Genomic DNA, 18,184 nt, shown 5'->3' with positions numbered 1-18,184 from the left:
CTGTAAACTCTGCTTCCTCCCATACTGTTTTTATTATCTTCATATCTTGGTGAACATTGTAGACCGGTTGTGTGGGCGTCACAAAGACTAGGCCACTCATTTCGAAAGTGAAAGTATACTCTGATATCGCCGGATCCGTTTGAGCGAAGGCAAAAGTCTGGATAAGACACGGAGACGTCGTGGATGTAGTCAAGAGGAGCGTGTATGGTCAGTACCAACATAACGCAAAGTTTTAGCCTGCTGTCAGCACAAATAGACCTCCATTTCGTTTGCTGTAAAGTTGTAGGGTTTATTTAGCGAAAGGAGTCTATGATTTACGGCTGTTTGTTTGATTGACTATTTCAAGCGTGTTAAGACTTTGTAAAGCATTATGGCAGAGTGTGTGTATTACAGTATTGTGTGGCTTTATTGTTTTTGACTCTAATATGCTACTTATAGCTTCTGTTGACTTTGACCGAAGGATTGCCACATGAGAAGTTGGTGTGTGTGTGTGTGTGCGTGTGTGTGCGTCAGTGCTTGGTTTTAGTCAGAGTGACCGTTGGCGCAGATGTGTGGCGTCACAACAGGGTGAAGTGTCCCCCAGGGGAAACTGTCACTCACCGAGTATGGAGTGAATGTGTTTTCAAACCTTTCACACCACTGGAATATGCCCTTTCAAGTACCACCAGATCAAGATCAGATCAGGATTAAATCAGGGCTAAACTTAACTAAATGTCATGTGGCAAAATGAACCTGGTGTAAAAAAAAGAATCGATTATATGATTCTAATCATAATCGTAGCCTCACTGCTGTGTTGAACGCATGTTTTTTTTTGTTTAAGCTGGATTTTATATATCTTGTCAACATTCATGAACATGGTTGTAAAAGCTATATTTGTTTTTAATATTAGAATGTGACATTTCATCTAAAATTCATTGAAATTATTTTATTTGTTCATATATTTTTGTCATTGTCGGCCAGCCCTGCTCAAAAGAAGGCCTGGCTTTCCTGTTCTGTAAGAAAGTCAATCCATTACAATCCATGACTAACAGAGTCAATGTTTAATTGAGAAAATTACAGGTTTTAAAGCACTGGTCTTCTCTCCGTACATTTTCCCTTCGATCCCTTGATAATGAATCTGAATTTATCTCTGTAATCATTTGAAACTCTGCCAGACATTGAAATCCCTGGTCCATATCTGGTCATTTCCTCTCCGCAGATGTTAGACATTATTGAGACATTAACAGGAAGTTGCCTCTTTATGACAGTTTTGAGACGACACAGCCACATTTCTACTAAACACTGACCCTAGAAAGGCTTTTGTTGTCAGTCACACTCTTCGCAAAGCACTGACGCACTTCACTTGACCTTTGGAATAGTTGGAATTATGGAGAATTATGGAAAATCACGTGGGAAATCTAGCCCTGTTCACATTTGAGGCACAACATTATGTCCAAAGTTGAAGAAATCTGAGAGTTTCTTCTTTTTTTTTAACTGAAATATTTAGCAAAACATTTGTGGAATGTCTCTTGAAACATGGATTCAGTATTGCACTTGTCTGCTATGACTACATGAGTTTCAGATTTTGCAACATTTGATAGAGAAATTGTATTTAGATTTATTTATATTAAACTGCCTTTAGTTTTCCATTGCAAAACTGACCTCGAGTCACACTGTGGCGTTAATGTCTGTGAACTTTCTCTTTCAGAATGACTACTCTAATATTTGCATTAGTGCCAAACTCACTGAAGCACTCCGCAAACGAAAGAAAATCCTATAAAATCTCACACACTTGTCAAACAAGTTTCTGTAAAGCATTATAGTGCACTTTAGAGATTACTTGATCAACAGCGGATTACTCTTTAAGTCATAGATACAGGACTTAACACATCTCCTGTCTGTACTTCACATCTGTGATCCCCTATTCTCATGGCTAGTCATAGTATAATTAAACGTGCATGTCTGTGCATGAGCCGTGTGCAACTGTGTCCGGCTGCTACTGCGCTTGAACAAAAAGTAATATCAGAATGTTTTCACCACTGCCATGACTAGAGTATTCATTCACAGCCTACTACTTTGCATACTTCTTGTTTCGTACTTTGAATATGAGATCAAGTATTTTGTAAGGGAAATACATTTGAATGTGACCCTTCGATGCCAGGTTTAGTCTCAAATTCTTTTCTGTAATGTTCTTATTGTGTCAATCTGCAGTTACATTTCACACTTACATACACTTATGATTTTATCTTCTTTTTTCCTGAAGTTCGACATGGCCTCTTTTGGAATCATTGTCTCATGTCTCGTCAGTTCTCTAATTCTTGAAGCCAAAAGTGAAAGTAAGTTTGTTTCCATTTAAGTAAAATATTAAGTAAATGAAGCTTGTCTTGATTATTATGTTTCTCTCCACAGAGTTTGTGACTGTACATTGTCAAAAGTCTGAAATTGTGGCTCAGTACGGCACAAGCACGATCCTGGAATGTGTTGTACAAGACCACAAGAGCGATGCCCCAGTGATTGAGTTTGTCAGTTGGAACTTGAATAATAAAAACGTACTTACTTTTGATGACGAGGCAACTGAACCTACCCCTGGCTTTCAATTTGCTGTGGGGAGAACTTGGAATCGCTCAAACGTGAATGTATCTCTCCTCATCACCGACACTAATTTGTCCCACGCTGGAGATTACAGCTGCTATGTAATGACCGACAGTGGCAATGACAAATCAAACATGCATCTGACAGTCAAATGTAAGGGTGAAAAAATGGACACTGATCAGGCATAACGCTACATACAAATAATAGAATTATAAAATAAGCTTCACCCCAAGTTTACAATACACTTGTGATTGGAAAACTTGATCAAAGCATCTGCAAAACCAAAAGCGCTACCTTTTGGAGTGCTCCTACACTTCACTCAGTATGTATGAACACAAACTTGTGACCAGCAGCCCTAAACAGAATGTGATAATGTTATGCCTGACTGGTGTACATGTTTTATACTTCAATTTCTTGTGACAGATAAGTTCAATGTCCAGTATTTAAAGTTGTTTACTTTTATGTGCAGCTAACTACAGTAAACCAGTGATTGGCAAGGATCCAGAGGAAATTAAACCTGATAAGGATTTCACGCTGACATGCAGGGCTCACGGTGGCTTCCCAAAAGGTTATATTCGTTGGGTGGTGAATGATGTGGAATGGATAAAGCAACCTGTCGTGGTGGCCTCAGAGACCTCCAATGGCCTCTACAATTTGACGAGCAAACTGTCTATTGGACCCAACTCGCAATTCTCAAAATTTGTCTGTGAAGTGTACACTGCCGCTGGAGTAAAACAAGGCCAAGAGACATTTGACTTCGTACACTTGGGTCAAATAATAGGTATGTCTATTTCAACTGTTTTGGTTTGTCACACCTTATCTGTAAAATGAGAATCAGTTGCGTAACCACCAACTTTTTGTACTTCCTTCATTGCATAAAAGGTGCTCGCTTCTGGCTTCTTCCACAATGCATTACTTGAACAAGGGCTTTTCATGAATTCAGGGAAGAGGGAATCTTGGCTGACATCTCTGTTTTCTTTTTTCCCACAATAAAACCAAATATCTGTATGTAAATGGGTTTAGTTGACCGTGGGATTCATGTGGGATAATGAAGAGCAAGTTATTCCTTGGTTACGACCCAACATGCTTTTATCTGCACTGTTGACCTCACACACACTTTTACTTTTCACTTTCACAAAGACAAAACCTTCATGCAGCTGTTCTAAGCTGAGACAAAGGGGGCAGGGCCTGGTCTGGGAATATGACTGAAACCAATTGATTTGTGCAGAGTTCTGAATATATATTAGATATTTTTCTTTTCTTTTTTTAGATTCTGAAGAAGCAAAAGGAAAGTCAGTGGCCAAGATAGTGGCACCAGTGGTGGTCATTGGGTCACTGATTGTTGGATTGCTTGTTGCAGTACTCCTGATGTGTCGACGGAAACAACAGAGTGAGTAACGCAACACACTGAAATAAACCCGTGATGTGTCAGTCAGACCATTTCAAACACTGACACCAAACAATTGTGTCAGTAGAATAACTGGTCGGCCCGCCTTAGCCGGCAGTTGGCTGGTTGCCAAGTCGTGTGTGGTGGGAAAGTACAAGAACTGGATTAATCAGTTGGCCACTCTTCAACAATTCATTTACTCGAAACCTGTAAAGTTTCCAGTAAATTATGTCTATTACAATAGAGCCACATGTGAATATGAGAACACAGTATTTGTGTGAATGGATTTGTATATTAAAGCCAAAACAATTCAGTATTTCTAGCAATCAAGTGACAAAAATCTGACCTTTTTGGTTGTACAGCTATTTTAATGAATTATGTGATTTTACTTTAGTGAAATTAACTCCAAATAATAGTAATATGATATTTTATTGAGGTCCTATTGTATTTTGATTTAACTGCAATTGTGCTCAAAAGTTTACATACCCTGGCAGAATTGTTCTGTTTTTCTAAGAATATGAAAGGTAACACAAAAAGTTTTTTTTCACTCATAGTTCGTGGTTGTGTGAAGCCATTTATGGTGAAACAACTGAATTTGCTCTTTTTAAATCATAATGAAAAAAGAAACTACCAAAATGACCCTGATCAAAAGTTTACATACCCTGGTGATCTTCGCCTGATCAACTGCACACAGGTTGACACAAACAGGTTTGCTAAAGGTAAGCATCCTCACCTTGTGACCTGTGTTTGTAATCATTGTGTCTGTATAAAAGGTCAGTGAGTTTTGTTTCTTTTTGGACAGACCATTGCATCTTTCATCCAGAGCCATTTCTGAGTCATGGGGAAAGCAAAAGATTGTCAAAAGATCTGCGAGGTAGTTCAGCTGTATAAAATAGGAACGGGATATAAAAAGATATAGATTGGAAACCAAAATGGGATTTTTTTGGCCATAACCATAAATGCTGCATTTGGAGAGGTCAACAAGGCCTGTGATGTTGCTTGGCCTGCCTTCTTTCTGTTCAAAAGAAGAACCGTCTGGGCGGCTGGTCGCAGCCTATCATTTCACGATTTTACCCACATCGGTTCAATCACGCACCGAGAGACTTAAGCCGTCACCTGTTACCACCACGCACTCTTCCAAAACATTAAAGATGGCGGCGCGGCGACCGATACACTGTTTTCTTCTGCTCTTTCGTCTGTTTTGAATCAGTCGGAAAATATAAAATCACTACCCGGAGCAAGAAACAGCGTTCGAAGCGTTGCTCTAATTGGTTGATGCTGTCTGTCAATCACGCCCACCGGGAAATTGTTGAGATCACACTACATGTCTGAAATATCTATGAAAAAGCATGTAGTTTGGCAGGCCAGGCAACCTGTGATGAACGGTGCACCATTTGCGTAGCCGGGTGGATAGTCCTTTGAAGCATTGGTGGGCCCCCAATCTTCAGAATTGACTCAAGGATAATGCCGTTTACCCAAAATTATGTAGCAGCATAATAAAACATTAACAAGACTAAACCAATACCATGTACTACTTAAAAAAAACAATAACTGAAGTACATGAAATACTATTGCCATTAGCTCTATTGCACACAAGCTGAATACTTTGAAGTGCAAAGTGTAAAGTGCTTTAACTGTTACTCATTTAGCAGGTAAGTAAAGTGCATGTTACTACTGCATTACCACTAGTAAAAAAAAGGATGTTGATTGGCTGAGGTGTTGAAGAAGCAATCTCAGATCCTCGCTGGTATGGACACACCGACAGGACAGTTCTGCAGTTCTTGGACCGTGGGGTCACCAAGGTGGTAATAGGTGTAGATGTGCCTGGGCTGTTTGGCCCTGACAGGTCTTGCAGGGCGGGGCACTGGAGCTTCCTCCGAGGAGTCAGAGGAGAATGCTTCTCGCTCGGATGAATCTGCTGCCTGTACTGGCTCAAGGTCAACCTCTGGGATCACAACTTCAGCTCTCTCCACAAGTACGGCCCTCTACTCAAGCTGTTTTGGAGTGGGGGCTCTCGGTTGGAAATCTTTCGTAGTAGGGTTGAGTGGCAATGGCGAGATAGTAGTCTTCATCACTAGAGTTCTGTGTATCTGCAGGCTTGTTCCTCTTTCTGTTCCAGACAGAGGAACAAGTGCTTATCACCTGTTCCTCTTTCTGGTGACGCTCTGGCTCTTCTGCTTCCCCTTTTAGGGTTGGGAACAACAGGAGCGGGTTTAACCAGATAAAGGCTAATAAGATAATGGCTAAAACATCTGAACCGTAGTCGTCTCGGCAGCAACGGCATATTTCTGCTGTTTCTGAGTTCACTACAGACATTTAACACGTGGCTGGGAAGAACAAGTTGGTTGCTAACTGCCTCCCTCGTGCACCGGTCGCTGCTGTGCATTTGGGAGTAGATTACGCGGAGATGGCTACGGATCAGCCGACGGATTTGGAAGTGCAGGGACTGTGCACTGCTGACACCAGTTTGATGTTGGAGGGTGTTAATTTTCAGCACAGCAGAGTGGCCCTCCTTTGTGACGTCTCTATGGACAGGCCACGCCCTTTGGTCCCTGCTGCCTGGCACTGTCTCGTTTTTGATGCTGTGCACTCCCTGTCGCACCCTGGATTTAAAACTTCCGTCAAGTGCCAAGTTCGTGTGGCCCGATCTCAGGAATGTCATTAAGACTAAGGTGCAGCATCACGTTAAAGCTCCTTTAGGGCCTTTTCCCATTCCTGTTTTGAACATGTTCACGTGGATCTTGTCGGTCCTCTTCCCCCGTCCAGTGGTTTTACGCACCTATTGACCATGGCGGACAGAACCGTGTGCCCTCAGAGCTGTGAAATTCGGTTGCTGGAAGTTTGGGGGTTAAACTTCACCGGACCACTGCTTACAACCCTTAGACCAATGGACTGTGCGAGCAGTTCGATCGCACTATGAAAGCCGCCCTCCGTGCGTCTCTGTTGGACATGTGGCTGGACAGACTGCCGTGGGTTTTGTTGGGTCTGCTTGCCACCTCAAAGAAGGACCTGCACTCCTCCTCTGCTCAGTTAGTTCTGGGTCAATCTTTGAGAGTGCCGGGGGAGTTCCTGCCTAGTGCCCTGGGTTTGGGTCCTGGTGTTGTCGGGTGGTTTGGTCTCCAGGAGGAGGCTTTGTTTTTCTCTCAGCCGAGTCTGTTTTTATCCGACACGTGTGGAGCGAGCTCGCACTTCTCGCCGCGGCCACCTGCCCAATCCGGCTCCGGACATTGACCCTTTGCCGGTTGCGAGCCCACCCCTGGAGGTTGTCAGAGGGGTGGAGCAGTCAGATACGCGGTATCAGTGAGGTTTGCATTATCGTTTTTGTGCGTTCTGGGGGGGGCTGTGTGGTGCCACTACTCCTGTATCACACACAACGTTATTATGTGAAGGGCTGGTTTCCATGAAGAACGGATGTTGAGACTGGCACAAAGGTCCAGCTTTGACTGGTTTGGAGGGAAAATAAACTTTGCGGAGACTCCAGATGTTCTCGTCTCTTTCATCCTCCACATCATCTTCTGGCCCAGTAGCAAACAAACAGTGAGTGAGCCACAACTTTTGGAATAGACACTTGGTTTGAATTACGTTGACAAACAAGTATAGAAATATGTTATTTAGAAAGCCATCATACTGCAGTTTGTCATTGTTCATTGATCGCTAAAAACTGCAAAATAGTCTACAACAAAAAGTGAATTTGTCTGTATTAAATGATCCTGCCCGCCCGGGACACACTGACGTCAAGAACCAACAAACCATAGTCATGTGGTACATCGTTGTAAGAGTGGTTGCCTAGTTACCAAGCTACTTTTCGCTAATGTGTGGATCTGTCCCCAAAAGTTATTTTCTGCTGGTGAGTAATTATTATTATTTTCTTAAGATTTTTTGTCAGACTGACATTAGTGTATTTGTGAACATGTTTTTGAGTTACCGTTGTGTTCTGCCATAGGCTATATATGTAAACATTATTTAATTTTCTGTGATGCTAAAGCTAGATAGCCTGTGGCTAATTGTTTCCCAGCTAGCAAATTTGCATTGTATTGTAAACAGATGTGCCATCACAGATTGCTAATAAAGATCAACAGATTTAACAAAATAGAGAGGTATAGTAGCATAAATGACATTTTATTTACTATGTTTCCTTTTTCTGTTTATACACCCAAGATTCATGCACCACTTAGTTATTAGTAGGCTAAGTAAACATTTTCTTTAGGTTATGAAATTTTATTATTTGTTTCATAAAAAAAAATCAAGTCATGTCACCAGATTTTAGGTGAACATGTTCAAATCAATCAAATGCACCTATTGTTTTACTAATAACCATTGGCTTACTTACCATTACAAAAACACTACTACATATAGGCTTCACGCAGCCTCCATTAGGGTATGCCCTGGTTTATAAAGCCCTTGAGCAGAGTAAAACAGCCAACAACTCAGAATCTTTGTAAAGTTGTCACCTTTTTGCATTACAGTTTTCTTTATCCAATAATTTTATATATAAATATAGCAAGTTATTTGTTTGAATTTCATCAATACAGGTGAATCACCAGGGACCCTACGTACCCATCACACAGTCTCTTCAAGGTAATACCTTCAGGGAGGAGACTGCGGAATCCATGGGCCAACTGAGGTCGACTGAAGAACAGTTTCATACACCAGACTGAACTCCCTGTGCTTCCACCCCTGACTCCCCACCCCCTGCTCCAAACCAAGACACGAGAGAAAGAACCATTTTGAGTCATTGTGAAATTAATTGACAAATAAAATCTTTGAACCTTTGAATCTACATGTGTGGCTAATGACCAGATTAGAGGGAGACTGAGCAAGCCAACATCTGATTTTTATTATTTATTTATTTTTATGAGTGGTTATAAAAAAAAAATCATCCTTCTTTTTGTGGTAACTCTAAACCCAACTCACTTCAAGAGAATTAAGAGATCTTAATATCTGAACACTGGGAAAAGGATTCACCATTAAGGGGAAACATTTTTATAATGACACTGTCATTTATGTTTCCTAAGCCAGAGCTTTTGTAACAGCCTTAAGTCATATACAGAATACTCATGCTGTGACAAATGCATTTAGACAGTGGTTTGGATGAATAATTGCCTTAACCTCTGATGAACAGCCTTAAGGGAACCGATTCATGTTTTAGGCATTCTTTATTATGTGGCATCAGGGACCTTTTAGCACATGACCAAACCTGTTCCTGACATGTTGGTTTTATAGTTTGGGGCTCTTTGAAAACAATGCAATTCAATCAAAAGCTTGAATCATATTTTTATACTTTCTCTCGTGTTTTGTTTTTTTGTTTAGCAGTCAATGAAAATGTCAGAATGTGGTAAAGTAATTCTTTATTGACTGTTTTTTATTTGAGCTTAAGTCAGCAAAAATATTACTATGACAAAATAGCAAATTACTTGTACTGAGATTAGGACAGAAGGATGAAATGTATGAATCAGCTCATAAAATGCATTGTAATTTGTAAATATTGATTTTTTTAATTATTTTTGCATATTATTATTAAATTGCATTTTGGTGGAGAATAAACTTTGTTTTCAGAGCACATATCCTTGTTTTGTTCTGTTTTGCAAATGTCTGAATGGAAAAATCTTTTATGATTGGACAAATAAAACTTACTTGTAGGCCTGTTGGTTGGTTTGTAAACATCATTAGATTTGAAGTGTATGAACCAGTATTGGGCCAGAAGAGAACTCTCACTAATTATGCCTTTACGGAGCGTCTGGCCCACTAGAGCGCCAGCAGCTGTTTATCGATCAGACACACAGACCATGGCTGGACTAGCCAGATGTCAGCAAGAAGAAACGTAAGGTTGTAGGCCGGTTCTGGCCCAAGAGAGATTTGCTGGGATTAAGGTACAGTATATATAGGCCCCCTGTGAACAAGCTCCAGTTCAATACTAAAAAGGGCAGTGTATTTAACATTAGCAAATATATTTACAAATATTGTTATTTACAGTGAACCATAACCAAACATTACATAACAAATGTTAAAAAAGAAAGCGAAGTACACAAAATAGGATGGCAACACCCCTCTGTGGAGATCTCAAATGTGCAGTTCATGCAGGAGTCCAAGAATTTACAAGAACTGGAGGCTTTCTACCAAAAAGAATGGCCAGTTTTACCATCCAGGGAAATAAAGAGGCCCATCCACAAGTACCACAAAACAATCCAAGCTGTTATTGATGTTAAAGGATTAATACATAGTATTAAGGACCTAAGAGTCAGGGTATGTAAACTTTTGATCAGGATCATTTTGGTTGTTTCTTTTATAATTTTTATTAAAAAAGAGTAAACTCAGTTGTTTGACCATAAATGGCTTTGCACAACCACTGACTATGAGTGAAAAAAAGGTTTTTGTGTTATCATTCATATTCTCTGAAAAGAAAAGAAAAATCAGGGTAGGGTATGTAAACTTTTGAGCACAACTGCATATCATATCATAAACAGTAATTTCATTCTGCTGTTAATGATTCATGATTTGGTTCTTTTAAAGTAAAAGCAAAAAAGTGCCTATACACACACACATACACTCTCTGAAGGTCTTACTGACTGTTGTGTGTTATATTGTTAACAGACGCCCGAAGGCTCTCTGAAGCGCCTCTTTTGAGTATGTTCTATTTTTACAAGTGGGATCAATTTTCTGTTTTGGACCAAGTGTCTATTTATGTCTTTTTAAAAGTGTTTTAACCTCTTAACTTGCGCCTTAACCTAGCACATTTTCTCCAGTTCAGCATAACCCAAAACTAAAAGCTTCTTGACTCTAGGCCTGTGTAGCGCCTCATTTAAAAGCTACAAAATTGATCTACACGAATCTTTGATTGTTGTTGGCTCATTTGCTGTCACTTTTTTTATTTTTTACTTTTTTAATCATCATTTTTTTTGTCATTTTCTAGTTGTGTTTTTGTCACGTTTTTTTCACCTTTTCATCGCTTTTTTTATTGCGTTTTCGTCTTGTTTTTGTCGCATTTTTTTAAGAGACTTAGATTTGATTCAAGCTGAACTGGAGAAAATGTGATTGGTTCAGATGTGGGGTAAGAGGTTAAAGAGGTTAAAACAACATCTGTTTTGATTGGGGATCCTTCATTATAATAATGAAATTCAGTGTCTGTTCTGTCAATCAATGTATGTGGGCATAGGCACGATTCTCAAGATATGACTTTGTTATGGTTGGGCTACTAACTACTGACTTCTTTGACCTACTGACCCTAAGCAAACTAAGTCTCATTACGATATCTCTTTTTTGTAGATGTCCCGCCGGTACATTCTGAGGAAAGTAAGTCTGTACATCTTTTTTCTCAATACTAATATAAAGCCTTGCACATATTACTTTAATGGCTTCTACATCTCAACAAAATTGACTCAGACATTTTTTAAATATATTTATATAAAATGTGTATTTGCCCCCATAAGACTGCATCTACTTTACAGTTAATGTGTATTTTGTTTCGTTACAACTAAATGTGTTTTTGTTTTCAGTTGTTCGGATGGTGTAAAGGTGACCCTTGACTTGCATGAGGTATTATCATAACACACCTTTTACATAACATCACGCTAGTTTCATCTTCATTCCAGAAAGATTACCTCAATAATGTAAATTCCTCACACTCTTGCTTTTTTCTTACCAGGAAATCAACTGCAGCATTAACTGCTTTTCGAAGCTAACACTTCCTTGTTTGACGACATGCTTCATGAGGTGTATAAAAGTGTGGGTCTAAAAGGTCGCCACCCTGGGGTCAATTCACACTCGAGAGATGATTGTGATGACAATGTTTGTAATCCTGTACTCAGATATACATGATATTGTAATAGGCACCAAGGTAATGACATCTCTTCTTCACTGATTTCTTAAACAATCACATGAATAATCTTGTGGAGAAAATAAGTTTTCTCGAAATGGGGCACACTGTGTTTTCTATTCTAAGTAAAGCACTTCGGATGCTTTTACTGCTGTATCGCCCAGGGATCTTACTGTACCGAAAAAGGCCTTTTGGTTGTTTCTCTTTTTAAACCTATTGCTTTTGACTGAAAATTACTGTATTTACAGATTGCAGCTAAGCTATTTTTGTTTTGCAAGCAGGTTTCAGGTTTGATCTCTGGGAAGGGTGAGGCCTTTCTATGTGGAGTGTGCAAATATGAAGTTTGGGACAGGACTACCCAAATAATGTGATTCTGAAATCTCAGTGGCGCTTTCTTTGTTTGAAAAGGGTTTTAAGCCCATATAGACTTCAGCCTGCCAAATGTCTCCCCCAGGATGCTTTACTTGGCCATTTTATGTATTTCTTAACATAAATATGCCATTCAAAGCTTATCTAAAATGTTGGCACAGCACTGTATGTGAAGAAAGCAGAAATATTTTTCTTTTAAAACTGATGAGCAGTTTTGTACAATAAGGACAATTAACCGGAACACAGTTAAAAAACATTTGACCAGAACATTCCTTTGGACACCACAGGACACTGTCATAGGACTTTTATCTCATTGTGAAACTCACACTCATCACTTTCCTGTTCCTCCTTTTCATTCCTGTTGAAAGTAATACAACTTTATGTAACTTTTCCAAACATAGCCATATTCAGACTGGAGGCATTCGGTTTCATTTTCTTGAGTGAACAATGAGAGGTGATACTATTTACTGTGTGCATGTGGACAATCATTCACATGGCTCTTGTACAGTTAGACATATAATTGTATTTATATTTGTGATAGCAGTTGTATGTGTGTGAATCTCTAATCATCTTTTTTTATTTTTAATAAAAAATTCTGCAAACTATCTCACTACATTGTTGTTATTCCACCTAAAAAACAACTCAGAGGTTCCCAATCTTAGATATGTCGACACCAACACCAACCTCTCCAACTTGACCAGCTACTGCAAATGTAAAATAGTTTCAGTGATTACAATATTTAACAATAGTTCACATAAAACGCATCAGTAACTAACCTTTTGTGAAGGTTTGTCCAAGGTTGGAAAAAACAGCTCAACGATAAGAAAAATAAACATTAGATCAGGTTGGTTAACATTTCGTTGTGTTTCTGTCAGTAGTAATAGTCACAACATAGACACATGTTTACTATTTTTGGGCTGATAGAAATTTTACGTATGTAATCGCTTCAAATGTTACAACTGCTACAATCATCTACTGCTGCTTTACATATGATTTATGTTTAACCTCTGATGTAACTTTTAAATGATCATTGAATCTATTTATACATAAAAAATATAAAGTAAGTACATGAATTTAACTTGAGAATGTTGTTAACTTACTTGACTTATCTGAGCTTTTAATGACTGTCTCCCCCTCAAAGACTCCCAACAGCTTCAAATGACACATTACCATTTCAGTGCTCATCGGTGGTGGAAGAAGTACAGATGCAGGACCAAAAATGTACTTAAGAAAAAGTAAAAGTATCTGATAAAATGTTCACTGAAGTAAAAGTATAAAAAATACATTGGAAAATATACTTTATAAGTAAAAAGTAAAAGTATTGAAGAGCATAATGTACAGGATTTTTCTCTTTTTTTTAAAAATCAAACCAGGTCTAAAAGAGTAAACCACAAACTCTAAACACGGATTAAATCAGTTCTAAACCCGGACTAAGCTTGGTCTAAACCAGGTCTTAACCAGATCTAAACAAGGTCTAAAGGAGTGAACCACTAAACCAAGTCTAAACTGAGACTAAACCAGTTCATGGTAGAGAGCTCACTTTGAAAATAAAATACTTTTACTTTTAACCCAATTTAAAAATGTAGTGGAGTACAGATGCAAGTATTCATCATAACATGTACCTAAGTAATGTAAAAGTACCTATAGTTTGTGCTTTGTACTTGTACTTTTTACTACCACTGGTGCTCTCTTTGCCCTCACTGCTCTCCATTGTATTTAAAGGGGCTAGAATAGATGCAAGTTCGTCATTTTATACTCACTACTGCCACCTCAGGTCTTACAAGTAACTGCAGCTTCTACATTAAGCTCGTGCATGGCGGCACGTCAGACCCGAATTAACAACTTTTTGAGTGACAGTGCAGGATTTTAGAGGCAGTTGGGATGAACAGGTCTGGGCTCATTCTACACATTAGGACATTGCTGGAACATGTAGGGGGAGGAAAATACACTCTGTAGAGTCCCTTTAACTTTATTTGAAATTCTTAACTTCTCTCGTGCCAGATCCTGGTATTATTTTCACCGCTTGAAAATATTCACTGTTAAGATGTCCAAACGTACTTTTATACTGATTAATCCTTTCATCAAAGCAAGTTCATAAAAGCAGTGAATAAAGCCTTTTTTATCTGTAGGCTGTAACATTGTATTTTGTTGAGCAGGTTTGAACATAACATTTTGTTTTTGTGTTATTGTGTTGGTGGCTGCTGTTTTTGGAACAACTGATAAGAGCAGCTGTAAAAACAAGTTTGATGATCTCTGGGTCAAGACAAAGATCTCATGGCGTGCCGTAAAGGAGAGCAATATAAAAGTGCATTCATCCAGATTAGCCTGCTTTATGACATTTCATTTCAGTTCAATTCATTTAAAAACAAAACAATTAAAAAGCGCACACAGACCAGCAAATTCCCAAACACACAGACGAACACAGACATATCCATCAATAAAAATAAAAAAAAAGTTAGATCAGGTGCCCTACATCAGGTAGCCACAAGAGGGCAGGCTTCCCTGACCTTACTACTCCTTCAGGAGATTTACAGCCTTAGGGACAAAGGTTGCCCTTCTCCTCTCGGAACTGCAAGCCAGGCAGCGGAGCCTGCGTCCTGACAGTGAGAGCTGTCCCTCAGAATCATTTGACCATGAACATCCGCTAGAGGGCCAAACCTTTGACTCAAATCATCTTGTGGACTTCATTAGTTTATTGATTGCCTGTTCAGAATGATCATTTATCATGACTTAGTTTATTGATATTTGTTGCATACTTGGTATAAAGTTCCTTCACCGAGCAAATGCTAAGTTTTTGATATGATGGAGATAATGTCTAGTTGCGGTGGTGCAGCGGTTAGCGCTCACACCTCACAGCAAGAAGGTCCTGGGTTCCATTCCCACCTGGACGGGGCCTTTCTGTGTGGAGTTTCCATGTTCTCCCCGTGTCTGTGTAGGTTTCCTCCAGGTACTCCGGTTTCCCCCACCACTAAAAATATGTACAATAGGTAAACCTCTCTTTATTTCTCTGTTATTCTCCAGACAGAGCATCATCAGTGTAGAGGTCCCGCACACAAAGGGAAATAATGTCACATTTGTCAAAGGACCCTTTTGTGTTGATCTCATATTGAGCCATACTAAGCTAATATTGTCATCAGCAGCGGCTATATATTGGCTATACCCATATATATAATGTGTATTTGCCTCCATAAGACTTCACCCATTTTACAGTTAAAGTGTATTTTGTTTTGTTTCAACTAAATGTATTTTTGTTTTCCAGATGGTGTAAAGGCCTTGACTATTATCACAACACACCTTTTACATAACATCACGTTTCGTCTGACTTCCACAGAAAAATACTTTTGCAATCAACAACTGCACTATAACTGCTTATCCGGAGCTAACACTTCCTTGTTTGACGACATGCTTCATGAGGTCTATAAAAGTGTGGCTCTAAAAGGTCTCCATCCTGGGGTCAATTCACGCTCGAGAGATGATTGTTAAGACAATGTTTGTAATACTGTACTGTACACAGATGGAGTAATTGGCACCAAGGTCATGACACCCCATTTTCACTGGTTTCATAAACAATCATATGAATAATGTTTTGGAGAAAATAGAGTACTATATAACGCAGGTTGGTTAACATTTCGCTGTGTTTCTGTCAGTAGCAATAGTCGCAATTTAGACATGCTTACTATTGTTGGGCTGATAGAAGTCCTATCCGATCACTTCAAATTTAACCTCTGATGTAATTTTTTAAAGATCATAAAACTATTTATATCAAAATCTATGAAGTAAGTACATGAATGATTTTGAGAATGTTGTTAATCTGACTTTTCTGAGCTTTTAACAACTGTCTCCCCTCAAAGGCTCCCAAAAGCTGACGTCATGAAGTGGTGAAGTGCTCTCCTGATTGTAAAATCCAGACAGCTTCAAATGACACATTACCATTTCAGTGCTCATATTGCCCTCACTGCTCTTCACTGTATTTAACGTTAAGTTTCTTAACTTTTCTCGTGCCAGATCCCGGTATTATTTTTACCGCTTGAAAATTAGGACTGTTCAGACGTCCAAAGGTACTTTTATAGTGATTTTTTTTTTAAATCTTCAGCTTACATCACTGTGTTTTGTTGTTAAGCAGGTGTGAACACAAATTATTGTGTTGGTGGCTGCTGTTTTTGGTACAGCAGATAAGAGCAGCTCATAAAACTAAACAAGTTTTATATGGCACTCCTTTAAGGTGTGCCATGAGATCCTTATCTTGACCCAGGGACAATCAAAGTACATTCATCCCGATTAGCCTGCTTCAGGAGACAACACATCTTACCATGAACACCCGCTAGAGGGCACTGCATTCAGTCGTTTCCACGTTTACAGTTTCTAATAGCATTTAAATGGTTTGATTTTGTCCGACATCATTTTCAAATCATCTTGTAGACTTCATTATTTAAAAAGTTTTTCTGTACACGTCCAAACCTCCCTTTATTTCCCTGTGATTCTCCAGAGCATCATCAATGTATAATATTTTAATCACATGCTTAAAGTAAAAATGCTGTGAACTGTATTTTTTTATTTATATATATTTTTTTGTTATTTCTATTGTGATTATCAAGTTTGGCTCTTGTTTGGCTCTTTTTGCTGTTAGTTATCATAAACTCTCCATACTCATTCCATTACATCCATACCATTAGTTTTGTGCCACGATGTCGAAAAGAAAATTGCACTTGTTTCTTTTTGCACAGGGGAAGATGTAGTGTCAGTCTCTGTCTGGTATGATAACAATGAACTTGACGTTTCTCAACAAAATAATTGCTGAAGTAGGAAGGAGATTTACCTTGTCTTATCATCTGGGCAAATGTACAGATTTGATCAATATTAATATAATAAATCTTTAACAACTGTAAATTGTAAAATATTGCTACGCGAACAAAAGCCCTTAGCAAGAGTAGAATATTTTGAAGGTAACTTGGAAAAGTACTTGCCCAGACAATATTACACTTGGAAAGGTATGGGTATATTAGAGTATAATACTCAGACCTGAACTTAAACAGCCACATCAAAGCAAAAACATCAGCAGCTTTTTACCATCTGAAAACCATTGCTAAGATCAGAGGAATAGTGTCAAAACCAGACTTAGAGAGACTTATCCATGCATTTGTCTCCAGCAGGTTAGACTACTGTAACGGCCTGCTCACTGGCCTCTCTAAACAAGCTGTTAGAGCTGCAGTACATCCAGAACACTGCTGCTCGAGTCCTGACAAGAACCAGGAAATACGACCATATTAGTCCAGTGCTCCGGTCTCTGCACTGGCTTCCCGTCACTCAGAAAATAGAATTTAAAACAGCTCTGCTTGTCTACAAGTCTTTTCATGGTTTAGCACCAAGTAGATCTCTGACATGTTAGAGCCATATGAACCATCTCGGGCCCTGAGAACTTGAGGGAGGGGTCTCCTGGTGGTTCCCAGAGTCAGGACTAAACACGGTGAGTCTGCGTTTCAGTTTCATGCAGCCAAAATCTGGAACAGTCTTCATGAAGATTTGAGACAGGCCTTCAAGTCCAGGCTGAAAACAGTTCTTTTTTCCCATGCACATGACTGAAAGTATTTTATCTGCACTCTTGCCTTTTACTGTAATTGATAAATGTTATGTTGATGTTTTTATTGATTCTACTTGTTTTCTTGTATTTATGCAACTGTGAAGCACTTTGAATTGCCTTGTGTATAAATTGTGCTCTACAAATAAACTTGCCTTGCCTTAATATAATGTTAACATTACAGAATTGTGAACGTAACTTCTAATTTTTCTTAGTATACCAATTGATTTTGTAATTTTATTGCAGACCACATCAATTTGCTTTCATCAAAGGAGTTTTTCATCAAGCTGAATATCCAAAAAGCGGACTGATGAAACGAGCGGAATTTCCTCATTTTTATATTTCTTGTATCCTGCAAATACATGCATAAAACTTTTTTTTTTTTTTAATATTCAGAGATAACTTATTGGCTTGAAACCATGCCGAGTACTTCAATAAATCTTCATTTAGTTTTTCAGTCATAGTGCTC

The 18,184-nt window shown here is 38.8% G+C and overlaps 1 long non-coding RNA gene across 1 annotated transcript; it reads left to right on the top strand.

Annotated features, from left to right (window-relative positions):
* Positions 1-107: 107 nt before the first annotated feature.
* On the top strand, positions 108-11,548 carry LOC306961562. The gene is made up of 6 exons (XR_013792781.1): positions 108-207; positions 2,243-2,315; positions 2,389-2,724; positions 3,041-3,961; positions 11,222-11,248; positions 11,452-11,548. It is a non-coding gene; the product is annotated as an uncharacterized lncRNA (long non-coding RNA).
* Positions 11,549-18,184: the final 6,636 nt, after the last annotated feature.

This window comes from Gobius niger (genome assembly GCF_951799975.1).
Source record: "Gobius niger genome assembly, chromosome: 3".
Lineage (NCBI taxonomy): Eukaryota > Metazoa > Chordata > Actinopteri > Gobiiformes > Gobiidae > Gobius > Gobius niger.
This window is presented reverse-complemented; position numbering and strand designations above follow the sequence as displayed.